Source organism: Heteronotia binoei, chromosome 14 (assembly GCF_032191835.1).
Source record: "Heteronotia binoei isolate CCM8104 ecotype False Entrance Well chromosome 14, APGP_CSIRO_Hbin_v1, whole genome shotgun sequence".
Taxonomy (NCBI): Eukaryota; Metazoa; Chordata; class Lepidosauria; order Squamata; family Gekkonidae; genus Heteronotia; species Heteronotia binoei.
In genome coordinates, this window is record NC_083236.1 from 31,012,431 (window position 1) to 31,025,081 (window position 12,651).

Consider the following 12,651-nt stretch of genomic DNA (forward strand, 5'->3'; position numbering starts at 1 on the left):
CGTTCCCCAGAGAGTACTACGATCGGGTTCACAAAACCTGCTGGTAATCCCCGGGCCAAAGGAGGCCCATCTAAAATCCACCAGGGATCGGGCCTTCTCAATAACGGCACCTTACTGGTGGAACCAGCTGCCGGAGGAGGTGCGGGCCCTGCGGGACCTAGGGCAGTTCCGCAGGGCCTGTAAGATAGCCCTCTTCCAGCAGGCCTATAACATCTAACTGACAATGAGAATATCTTCCGGATGGAACAAAAATGCATCTACAGACCGCTGGTTTTATTCTTATTCTGTTTTATTAATTATGGTTTTAACTTATTTGTAAATGTTTTTAAACTGAAGTTATGTAAATTACAATGTTGTAAGCCGCCCTGAGACACTTCGGTGAGAAGGGCGGGATATAAGTATAAATATAAATAAATAAATAAATAAATAAATGTTATTAATACAAATCAGATTGTCATAGCTGATGTATAGGTCTGAGAAACATCATAGGTACCAACAGCCAGTAGCAAGTGATGCTCAAAAGGACATCTGCTGTTGTTAACTAAACAATGTGCCAAACAGAAGTAAAACATTTACACTTATGGCCTTAGATCTGAAACTTCCTGGAAACCCTCATTCAAAAGTAGTCTTGGAAAGTCAGCAGCAACTCAGTGGCGAAAACATTTTCAGAGCCAGTTCAGGGTTTTAAATGTAAATGACAGTCAAATCACCAGAGCAAAACAGAAGTGAAGGTGGATTGTAATGCAGATGGTCACTTTCAGAAGTGCAGCATTACTGGGTCTTTTGCCCAGTGTAAAATCAGCCAGTGTCTGGAAATGTCTCCATTCACAAACCCACATGAACCTCCAGGAACAGCTTGGAAGTTTGTGCCAAGTTCATGCTGGTTGATCTGCCATGGACGTCACTTTGCAAACTACAAACCATGATTATCTTCGGCTGGTTCATGCCCATCCCTATGAAAGACTTCTGCCTAAGGCCCTTGGGAGTTGCTGCAAAGTAAATAATGCTAACCTTGGTGGACTGGTGGTCCAATTCAATATAAAGCAGGCTTGTGTATTCAAGAAGCTGGATCCAGCCCAGTTTTTTTCAACCCAATTTCTTTCAAGTCTCCCCCTTTGAACAGCCCCTTTTCCACATGACTTATTTATTTACTTCCTTTATACCCCACCTTTGTCCCTCATTGGGGTTTACTGCAACTTACATAATTTTAATCTCTTCCATTTTATCTTCACAACAACTCTGTGAGGGAGGTTATGCTGGGGGTAGGTGACTGTTCCTAGGTATCCCAGCAATAGGGTTGCCAAGTCTATTATGGGAAATTCCTTGCAGATTTGGGTTTTGTGCCCCGAGTGGACAGCATTTGGGGAGAGGATGGCGCTCATCAGGGATATAATCTCAGCATCTTGAAGCTGCCATTTTCTCCAGGGGAGATGATCTCCGGGGTCTGGAGACCAGGTGTGATTCTTGAAGAACTCCTGATCCCACCTGGAGGGTGGCAGTCCTATTGTCAAATCAGTACACATCAACACCACCACCCTCTCCTGATGAATGGCATGTTCCAACTGGGTATTTTTATTGCTGCTGTTGTTTTTGAACCACAATGCAACAGGAGGTTTTTTGACATACTGCTAACTTCAGCTGCCTCCATGATTGAGGGAACAGACAAGTAAGTGTGTGTGTATGCATGCAAAGGGGAGGGGGGGACAGCTGTTTGTGGTTCAGAAGAGCAAGATGGCTATTGCTACATCGCATGACAGCAAATCTCATTAAGTCAATCACTCTTGGAGTGAAGAAATACATAAGGTTTTCCCCACCATCACCAGGGCTAAAAGCAATGGTGGGAGGGGGGGTGGAGTGATGGAGGCAATTTCAAGTTCAACACCATGTGAGTGAAAAGTGTTAACCCTTCCTGTCTTCAGTTTTGCAGCCCTAATCGGCAACACACACACAGAGCTTCTCTTTCAAACTAAGTTGCACCCATCACCTTCTAGACCCGCATTGTTGCACAGGGTTGCCAGCTCTGGGTTGGGAAATACCTAGAGATTTTGGGAGTGGAACCTGGGAAGGGCAGAGTTTGAGGCATAGAGGGACCTCAGCAGGGCATCATGCCATAGGGCCCACCCTCCAGAGCAGCCATTTTCCTCAGGGGAACTGATAATGATTAGCTGGGGGATTAATTGTAATACTAGGAGATCTCCCGGTGTCACCTAGAGACGAGCATCCTTATTGTTGCAGGGTCTTGGCTTGGACATGGCCGGTGGTAGCACAGCCCTCCCTCCAGGGCAGAGCCGGATCTAGGGAGGGGCGGAGGGGGCACTGCCGGAGGGAGGGGGCACCAAATTGGGTATGGAATCAATTCTGTTCTATGGGCTCATAAGATAGAATGGGCCCACAAGGGGCCATCATAATTTTTCATTTTGCCCCCCACCCCCCATCCAGTAGATCTCTGATGTAGATCTGGTCCTGCTCCAGCGGGATGCCACTCATCTCCTGTGGCATTGATGAATACGAAAGAGCTGATCCCCTATAGCTGGCCCTGATAACAGGTGAGGTTGTCATTTTTTTTTTAATTAGGTGGGAGGAAAACACCATTCCTCTCACAAGACAGGCACTTTGCACATGTTTAGAGCTACTCTACTCAGGCTGCCAACTTTCTTGAACTCGCAAGTCGGCAGTCACATTTAAAAGACCAGTTTCTTTCTTGAAGCAACACCTTCTGGCCATTTCAAACACGAATAGATTTTTTTAAAAAAATAATGTTCAAACTTTTTTTCTAGAGCTGGGGAGAGATCTGCTATTGCCTGAATGATATTTCTGACTGGCTTCCTTTGTTCATAAGTTGAAGAAAAATGAATTCATGTGCAGCGTTACCTTTCAGCACAGTGGGAGTAAACAAGGGGAAGGCATTTGTGAAGGTTCCTCTCATAACATTTAATTAAAAGAATCAATGCAGAGCTTTCTCTTTTTGTACGTTTGGGACTCAAAAGGGCTTCACAGAAAGTGGGTGCTTTAATCAAAAGAAGCAGATATAAGAAGCAACTGCCTGCAAACTGTATGCAGTTACCTCAGACTTTTACCCCCCAACTTTTGATAACTAATACTAACCATACAGGTCTGACCCATACCCAAAAATGTTGGGGTAAAGAGGCCTCAATATCATCTGGGGTTTTTTTCAGTTAAAGAACTTAAATCCACACAGGAAGCCACACATACAGGTTTAAAATAGGGTTGACAGGACTCCCACTCTAGCAAGCGACCTCCAGGCAACCCAGTTTGTTGCCTGCCAATATCTGAAATGTTGGCAGGAAGACATGGGTAGGGAAATGGTGGCAAGCAATGGCCACCATGCTAACATCATTTCTGGTGACAACTGAAAGTGTCATCATGGGACATTCTAGGGATGCCAAACCTTTTTAAGCCTGCAGGCTCCTTTGGAATCCTGATACAACCTTTGGAATCCTGATACATGGTGGGAGCAACCACAAAATGGCTGACACAAAACGGTTGTCATAGCAGATGCAGCCACTCACAAAATAGCTGCCACAGCCTATCTTCAGTGAAGATCCTTGTGCTGTGGTAGCAACTGCTACCAAAGCAATGTGGGTTTTTTAAAATATTTTGATTGCACAGCCAATCAAATCTCAGAGTGGGATTAGGGGGAGAATATCTGAACACGCTGGAAACAGCTTGGCATAATCACATGGTTGTGGGGAGAGGAAGGGAAAGCAGATTGTAAGCCACTCTGAGACGCCGAGTGAAGGGTGGGGTATAAATCCAATCTCTTTTTCTTCTTCCCCCTTTTCTCTCTCTTCTCCTTCATTATCCTGCTGACATGGTTCAGAACTGGTTAAAGATAAATTCTTAATGCCATCGATCTGGGGATTAATTTTAAGTCTGTAATGTTATATTTATTGTATTTTAACTAGTAATTATGATGTCTTAATGTATTAGTTCATTGATGTAAATCACCCAGAGCTCTGTGCATTCAGGGACTGGGTGAGTCATAAATCTAAAGTATAAGTAAATAAATAAATTAACTTAGCAGGCTGTGATAGCATTCTAGAACTTCTGTTTCTCCAGGATTCTATGGTATAGCATAGAGGCTGCCCTCCAAAACTGTTGTATCTTCCAGGAAAACTGATCTCTGTATTTTGGAGGTCAGTTGTAGTTCCAGGATATCTGGAGGCTGACAACCCTAACCCAAGCATAGCTCTTCCCTAGGCATCGTGAGGACCAACAATAGCAAATGGGTTGAAACAATGGTTGGGGGTAGGAGGGAAGAGAACAGCTCCTCTGAAAACGTTGGTATCAATTAAGGCGTTTCCAATCAGGAGAGTAAAACACTGCATCTTGCTAGGGCACACCAAGAAATGAGGGGCTGCTTATCAGGAAGGTAAAGCACACCTGTTGGAAGCCATTTTCTGCTGCATTTTCACTCCATGCCACTTGGCCTGTTGTCAGCAGCGTGCATCTGTTACAAATGTGTGATTTCACACTTTGTCAAAAGCATTTAACAAGGTCGGGCTGGCAGAGATACTGATGAAAAGGGAGATGCGGTGGACAAGGAGGCCTGGCTGTCCTGTAACTACTCAGGAGAATGCCTTGAGCACAGCTTCCCAGCCTATTGCACAGGGATGGAGTGGTCTGTTAATTTACCAGGAAAGTTCCCTAGGGGAAGGGGGCCAGGAATAAATGGCCCCTGGGGCCCATGGAGCACCACAGGGGCCATGTGGTCTAGTCCAGGGTTATTTCTGCTCCCTGTGAAATGGCCAGGATGATCTCAGGGATGCCCCCAAACTAGGGATGCCAGCCCACAGGTTGGACCTGGGGATCCCCTGGAATTTCAACTTTCTCCAGGCTACAGAGACCAATTCCCCTGGAGAAAATGGATGCTTTGGAGGGTGGACTCCATGGCATTGTACCCCCGGAGGTCCCTGCCCTCCCCAGGCTCCATCCCCAGATCTCCAGGAGTTGCTCAACCTGACTCCAGTAGCCTTACCCCCTATCTCCTACTGGTGAGGAAGGGGGACCAGGCAACCCTACCCCAAACACGCTCACATCACCATTCTAAGCAATAGGCTTATGCTGTGTCTTTGGTTACCAACTCCAGGTTAGGAGATCCCAGGAGATGGAATAGGGGATTGCGAGGTGTTAATCGAGTATGTTTTTGGCCCTGAATCAGCCTAGCTACAGCCTTCATATTTGAACAAAAAGGGTTCCAGACTCTGTGTAGTTTGCCTTTAGCAACTGATTTTGCTGGGATTGCAGCGATACAGCACAGAGTGATTGTCATGTATTCCGAGAGGAATATCTAACTGCAAGTAGCTGTAAACACCAGGAAAACACCCCTCATACTGAGAGGTGTTTGTTCGGGAGGGAGGGGCAACTCGTCTAAAGCTTGTCGAAATTGATTTTTCCCACCAGAATTGTTTTCAACCCTAACTGATATTATAAGGGAAGAAGAAGCATGGATTACTGGATTTTTTTTAAATCTTGTTTTGGTGGCTTTGGGAGAATTTATGGATTCAGCTGAGGGACCCCAGAAACTGGTGTGTCAACTGAAGTATTAGGGTTGCCAGTCTTCAGGTGGGGCTGGGAGATCTCTTAAAATTACAACTGAACTCTAGATCACAGAGCTCAGTTTCCCTGGAGAAAATGGCTGCTTTGGAGGGTGGATTCTAGGGCATTATACCTCGCTGAGGTTTCTCTCATCCCCAGCTCCCCCCCCTCCACAGGCTCCACACACACACCAAGTTTCCAGGAATTTCCCATTCTGGAACTGGCAACTCAGTGAGAGTATTAATTTTGCCAAATAAGATGAGCAGCTGCTGCGATGCTATTAGAACCAGATAGCACAAAACGGGGTTTCACATATAAGGGGAGGAAATATTCCCTGCTCCAACTGTTAGCATGCACAATCCTGTTATTCAGGAGTACTATTCCTTGAACCCCAGCCTGAAACTTATCACTGGAAGACCCCAGAATGTACTACTGATTGCTGGCCAAACATGAAGACTGACAAACACCTGCAATTCTGACAAACAAGACCACCAGACTCAAGACTGATAAGAAATTTTCTGACCAACATATTGTTTTTGGAATATGAGGAAAATGTTATGGACATGGGTTTTTGCAGTCCCCTGGATGCCAATGAATTGCGGGGGGTGGGGATAAAGTCACACCTCTGTCTCCACCTCTAAAGACTGGGGTACCACCACGGTATCACCCCTTCCCAAGGGAGATGTAGAAAAGTCTAGGAGGAAGACAGGTCTGGAAGCAGTTTTTCTTTGGTAGCAGCTTTTTCTTTGCAGGGCAGAAGAAGGCATTTTCCTCATGCTTTGAGAATGTTTTGAGGCCTCCAAAGGCCTATCCTCCCCCTCCCCTCTCCTCCACCTAATTCTCAGGAGCTGAAGCAGGCTGAAAGTCCCAGAAATCTGGAAGGGTCATGTATCTTCAACTTTCCTGGATCCTTAGATAGATGGCTTTCTTGCTAGGAAACTAGGGGCATTTCCATGATTTTCCTCACTTGTCATTTCCTGTTGCTTCAAGGGGAGGGATTTTTTGTTCTCTCTAGTGGTCAATTCTGTATTATATCATTTTATCTCCAACATAAAAATCGACATAAAAAGTTTAAACGTGCAGGAAGATATGCCAGACATAAACTGATGTAATATTGAATTAACCCTAGAGGGAGCAAAGCACATGTAGAATGGAACCCCCCCCCCCAAAAAAAAAAAACCAGTAGGAACTTTCAAGTGAGGAAAATCAGAATGCAGAAAAACCATAGCAGCTTAAACCTGCAGGGAGACATGCTGGACATAAACAGACGTGCTATTAAACTGACCACTAGAGAGAGCAAAACACATGTGAACAGGAAGAAACCCCCCCAAAGCAACAGGAACACACAAGTGAGGAAAATGAGAATGTAGAAAAGCTCCAGGACAGAAAAGGGGTAGAGTGGCAGTTCATGGTTTAGCATGTAGATTTAATGTGCATTGTTTGCGCTCATGTTTGCAGTTTTCTGTTTCAAGTGTATTTAGTGGTTTGTTTCAAGGTTCAGTGGTTTGTGGTTCATCTCTCCACTACCTCGTGTGTTCTCTGATCGGTATTCATTTTATTTGCTTATGCTTCAGCACTGCCTGTTCGGTTTATATTAATTTCTGTAACCATCTGCATCTTTCTAATGGTTCTGTATCCACACCTTTTCCATATGTATTTCTGTAACCCGCATCTGATCCAGTTTGCAATTTGCTTGTGAAATGTCTTGTGCAGTAACATCATCTGATAAGCTGTTTAATTTCAGTAGAAAAGAGCAAGAGCCCAGTAGCATCTTAAAAGACTAACAAAAGGTGTGGCAAGGTATCCGCTTTTGTCAGTTGCTGCTCATTTCCAGGGTTGTAGCCAGCAAATTTGTTTGTGGGGTGTTGGGAAACCTTGTGGGGGAGAAAGAAATAGGGAGTGGGGGGGGGTTCCTGTCAGCAAGCAGGAAAAGAAGAAAAGTAAGCAGGCGGGCAAAAAAGAGAAGTTGTAGGCTCCTCAGTTCCTGCTATTGAACTGAGCAAGGAACCCAGGAAGCATTTACAATTTGCACTCTGCAAAAAATATATATATATATTTAATTGCTGCTAATGCTGGGTGATGGGCTGCTTTCACCTTGTAGTTTCTGAGCAGACATCTATGGAAAGGAAAGGTCCCCTTTCCATCTATGGAAAGGAAAGGTCATTTCCGACTCTGGGGTAACATTGCTTTCACAACGTTTTCATGGCAGACTTTTTACAGGGTGGTTTGCCATTGCCTTCCCCAGTCATTTACACACACACACACACACACACACCCCAGCAAGCTTGGTACTCATTTTACTGACCTCGGAAGGATGGAAGGCTGAGTCAACCTTGGGCCGGCTACCTGAATCCAGCTTCCACCAAAATCGAACTCAGCTCGTGAGCGGAGAGTTCAGACCACAGTACCGTAGTACTGCTGCTTTACCACTCTGCGCCACGGGGCTGCCTTAGACATCTATAGAGTTGCACAAATTAAGCCTGAGACTGAGTTAACTGGAACCATAGCAATCAATTCCACCCCTCCTCCAGAAGCCACTCCTCATTGCCTTAATATCAACATCCAGCATCCTACCTGAATACTGGAAAAAATGCTTTTTAAAGTACTTTAAGAAAATACTAAGCTCTGGCAGCTGAAGCTGTAGGACATGGCTCATGACTGAGGGGCATAGCCCTGTGGTGTCCCGCTGTAGCTACGGGCCTGTTAACTTCTTTAGCTATCTGATCTAATTTGTATCAATAACACTTTGGAGTTCATGTCTTCCTACTAACAGTCATGTGCCTACCGGGATTATAAGAACCCGAGAAAATAGAGGTCTCTTGCTTAATGGGGCAAACATAGGGCGAAGCATCCTGGGAGAAAAATTAAAAAGAAAAACAACACCCTGTCTACTTACAGGAAGTTCTTACCACAGCATTCTAGAGCTACCTGGAAGTGATAGAGAGTAGCTCTATGAAGCGCCAAAAACTCTTGGGTAAAACTGGGAGTTCTGGAAAGTCAGTTTGTTGCAGTGTTAAGTACACAGACTCTAATCTGAGAGAACTGGCTTTGATTCCCCACTCACCTCCACATGCACCTGCTGAGTGACCTTGGGACAGTCATGGTTCTTGAAACAGCTGTTCTCTCAAGAACAGTTCTCTCAGAGCTCTCTAAGCCCCTTCTACCTCACAGGGGGTCTCTTGTGGGGAGAGGGAAAGAAAGGAGATTGTTAACTGCTCTGAGATGCTGAGTGAAGGGTGGGGTATAAATCCAAACATGGAGAAAACCTGTGGCATAATCCCAGTTCTCTGCCCCATGAAAAACTCTTGCCCGTCAAATGAAATTTCTAATAAGGGGCCTGATTTTGGAGCCTCTAGCATTTTGAGGACAATAACTTCTTAGTGGTGGCACCTTCCCTTGGAACTTCTCCACAGCAGCTCACCTGGGTGATGAGATCATCATCTGCCTGTCCATACCAAGGGAAGACTTTCCTTTTCACCCTCAGGGAAAGTTGGGATCATCCTCCTTTTCTCTCACCTGTTCTCCCTTGGTCATATTTCATCAGATAACTTCCTGACAATTTTCTTTTTGTCTGCTTTTTTGGTCACTGGCTTCTTCGGACTATTTTAAATTTGTGGTTTCTGCTGCATTCTTTTTTTTAATGACCTAGTATTTATATTAATTCGTAAACTAACCCTTTGGAGAAATTTGCCAAAAGGCAGTTTAAAAATACTCTAAAGAAATATATGGGTGCTTTAAATAATGATGTCAAAATAAACACAAAATGAACTCATCAGCTTTTACAGTGGAGAGAAGGTAGAACCCAACACTTTTGGGAGATGGCAGTCAGATTAAGTAAATGCACAGGGGGGTGGGGAATATGTTGAGGTTATCAAAATGGGAGAAATAATGGCTGAAATGTTTGAGCCACAGCTGGTAGCTCTAAGCCTGCTCCCCTTTTAATATCAAGTTACATTTTTTTCACATTCCATTTACTTTAAGACCAGAGGTAAGTTTGTGTCTTTCATGGCTTTGAGGCTTTGGGTGGAAGAGAGAGAGAAGGCCCCAAAGGCTTCCTCTTATATAGCACTGAGATCTAGTCATTCATGAAACAATGAAAACTTAGCTCCCCGTCTCTGTCTCTTCCTATCACACCAAATATGCCTCTAGGAGCTCTTCTGGTCTCTCCAGCTAGCATCTACCATCGCCCACTTTCAAGGGAGGAAGTTGTCCTCCTGGCATGTCAAACGACCCACCAGTGATTCCAAGTGACACCAAAGAGCACTGTGGGGAAAGAGATGCTTGCAAAGAAAGGGGGGGGTGTTGTTGTGTTGATAATGCAAAGGTGGTGCTAACAGGCGTTTTGGGGCTATTTGGTGCCACAAAACGGATTAGATGGAGGAAGAAATTCTTACAGCTGTGTGCGTCTCAGCTCCTTATATCAAATTGCCAAGGGGTGACCCTGTGTGGCTCAACCCTCAGCAACACAAGCCCAGCCCTGGCTACAAATGGGGTTTTGGCAAACAAGGGGGGGTCCCCCATCCCAAATTTGCACGGAAATCTGAATTTGTTAGAAAAGGGCGGAATTAAAAAAAACCCCAACATTAACAATGATGTCTTTTTTTAAAAAAAGAAAGCATCGTTGGCACATTCTACTTTATTATTAATTATTTTCATGGTTTGTTTCATTGTTATCTATTTGCTGTTTGCATTATCTTGCTCTCGCTGCATTATATAGCTACTTATGTAATACCATTTCCTGCTTGTTTAACATATCCTGTTCAATCTTTATGCTTTGCTTAGATTGCTGAAAACCTATTCCTGTTACATTGCTTGATATCTCATCCTGTTGACTGCATTGACTTACACTGTATAATTTGCCTCAGGAAGAAAAGCAGACTGTAAATAACATAAATAAATAAATTTAACCATTAGCCATCTTGGTGACCCTGACTGGACAGAACATGTGGCATACAAATCTTAATAAATGAGCTGCCAAAACAACCCAAAGTAGCTCCCGGACAAGGAAAGTGAGGGGAAAGTGAAGTGGAACCAGAGCAAAGGAGGGGGGAAAAAGAAAGCAGAGCTGGAGGCAGAGAGGTGGAAGTCAAGTGGTGTTGTGGGATCATGATAAATTTGTGTGCTGGCCCTTTCCCAGATACTGTTGCCAATCCCCTGGTTTTGAAGCCCTCCCCCCCACTTCAGGATTAGCAGAAAGAGGGGGTGATGGGAATGTCCACTAAGCACTCCATTATACCCTATAGAGACCGCTTCTCCATAGGGGTATAATGGAGATTCAATCTGTGGGTACCTGGGGCTCGGGAGAGAGCTGTTTTTTTAAGTAGAGGCACAATTTTTTCAGCATAGCATCTCTGCCTCTCCTAAAATAACCCCCTAAGTTTCAAAATTATTGGATCAAGGGGTCTAATTCTATGAACTTCAAAAGAAAGGTGCCCCCATTCCCCATTATTTCCAACAGAAGGAAGACTTTTAAAAGAAACATGGTCCCTTTAAAAGTGATGGCCAGAACTGGAGTTCAATAGTACTTATCACAACCTTGCTGCTGGTTCCCTCTCCCCAGAATCTCTTGGCTCCACTCCAAAAGTCCCCAGATATTTCCTGAGTCGGATCTCGCAACCCTATTCCCAGAAGACGGCAACTGCTCATGTCAGGAGGGTCATGGGTTATTCATTTTTCTACTGCATGTCAAATGCAGGCCTGTAGCTATGAGAGGGCTCTCATCAAGCATAGCCTCCCTCCCCAATTTGTCCAGCCCTCTCACCAATCAGCTGGAGAAGAAGGGAGTCATTGCCCAATTTGCTCTTGTAGGAGATATGGAGGCTGAGGGGGGAAATCCCTTTTGTAGGTAAAAGTTGTTTTCATTTCCCTGTTAGCTGGCAGCTTCTGGCTGGAGGTGTGAACTGACTGTTTCAGTGTCTGTGGCATTTCTAAAGAGTTGGGTGAGGCTGGAGAGAAATTCACTTGATTTATGCCCTCCTGCCTGTCCTATGCTAAAAGAGAGAAAAAACCCTTTTTTTAAAAAAAAGTGACAGTTTTGAACAATCCAAACTTCCAAAGTAGAACACATTTATCCACAAGTAAAGTTATATGTAGTTTCCTTTTTTGTTTGTGAGTCTTGACCTGGAATAGACACACAGCTGCTCAGTCAGAACCAAACAAGAGCAGCCTCTCAATTCCTTTGCACAGCCTGATCCTCTTAGCAGGTTTCCTTGGAAGTAAGCTCCACCATGTTAAACTGCCCCCTGCCTCCCCCACACAAGGCAAAATTCCTGTCTATGGTGCTGGTCAAATGTCAAGTGGAAAGTAAATTGAATAAACTGCCTTTCTCATTGAGGCAAATGACATTGTGAGATATAAATTTGGTAAAATAAATAAATAAACCAGGGGGTGTCAAACATGCGGCCCGGGGGCCGTATCAGGCCCTTGAGCAACTGGCTGTCATCTGCTTTCTTCTCCCTCTCTCATTTCCTTCAGCATCACAGTTTGTTTTGCAAAGCTTGCTCAATCGCACAGGGACTACAGAGCAAAACCTCTGTTTTCTCTATTAGCTGAGGCTCCTCCCTTGAGAAGAAAGGGGAGGAGGGAGAGCTTGCTTTGCCAGGCTCTCTCAATCACACAGCAGAGCTAGTGAGCCAAGCCTCTCTTCCTTCTATTGGCTGAAGCTCTTTCCCCTCCTCATCCCCAGAGAAGGAAGGAAAGAGCAAGAGCTTCCTTTGCTCAGTTCCCTGGATCATATGGAAGAAATACAAAGAAAATGCCTTTAAGACCAATGAGTGCTAACGTTTCAAGCATGTTTCATTTTAAGGATTTTAAAAATATATATATTTAATTGTGTTTGTGTCCTTTAGAAATTTTATGTCTCTGCTATCTGATCTTAAATAGGAACACACATGGCCCAGCCTGACATGGCCCAGCCCGACAAGGTCTCATTTATGTCAGATTCAGCCCTCATAACAAATGAGTTTGACACCCCTAAAATGAAGTGTAGGGAGCTGCAAGTGGAGAGGGATACAGGCAGAGAACAGAGAAGGGAATGTAAAGTTTGATCAGAAGATTGTTCCCTGTTGAGCAAAGATTCCTGGTAGAAAGAGA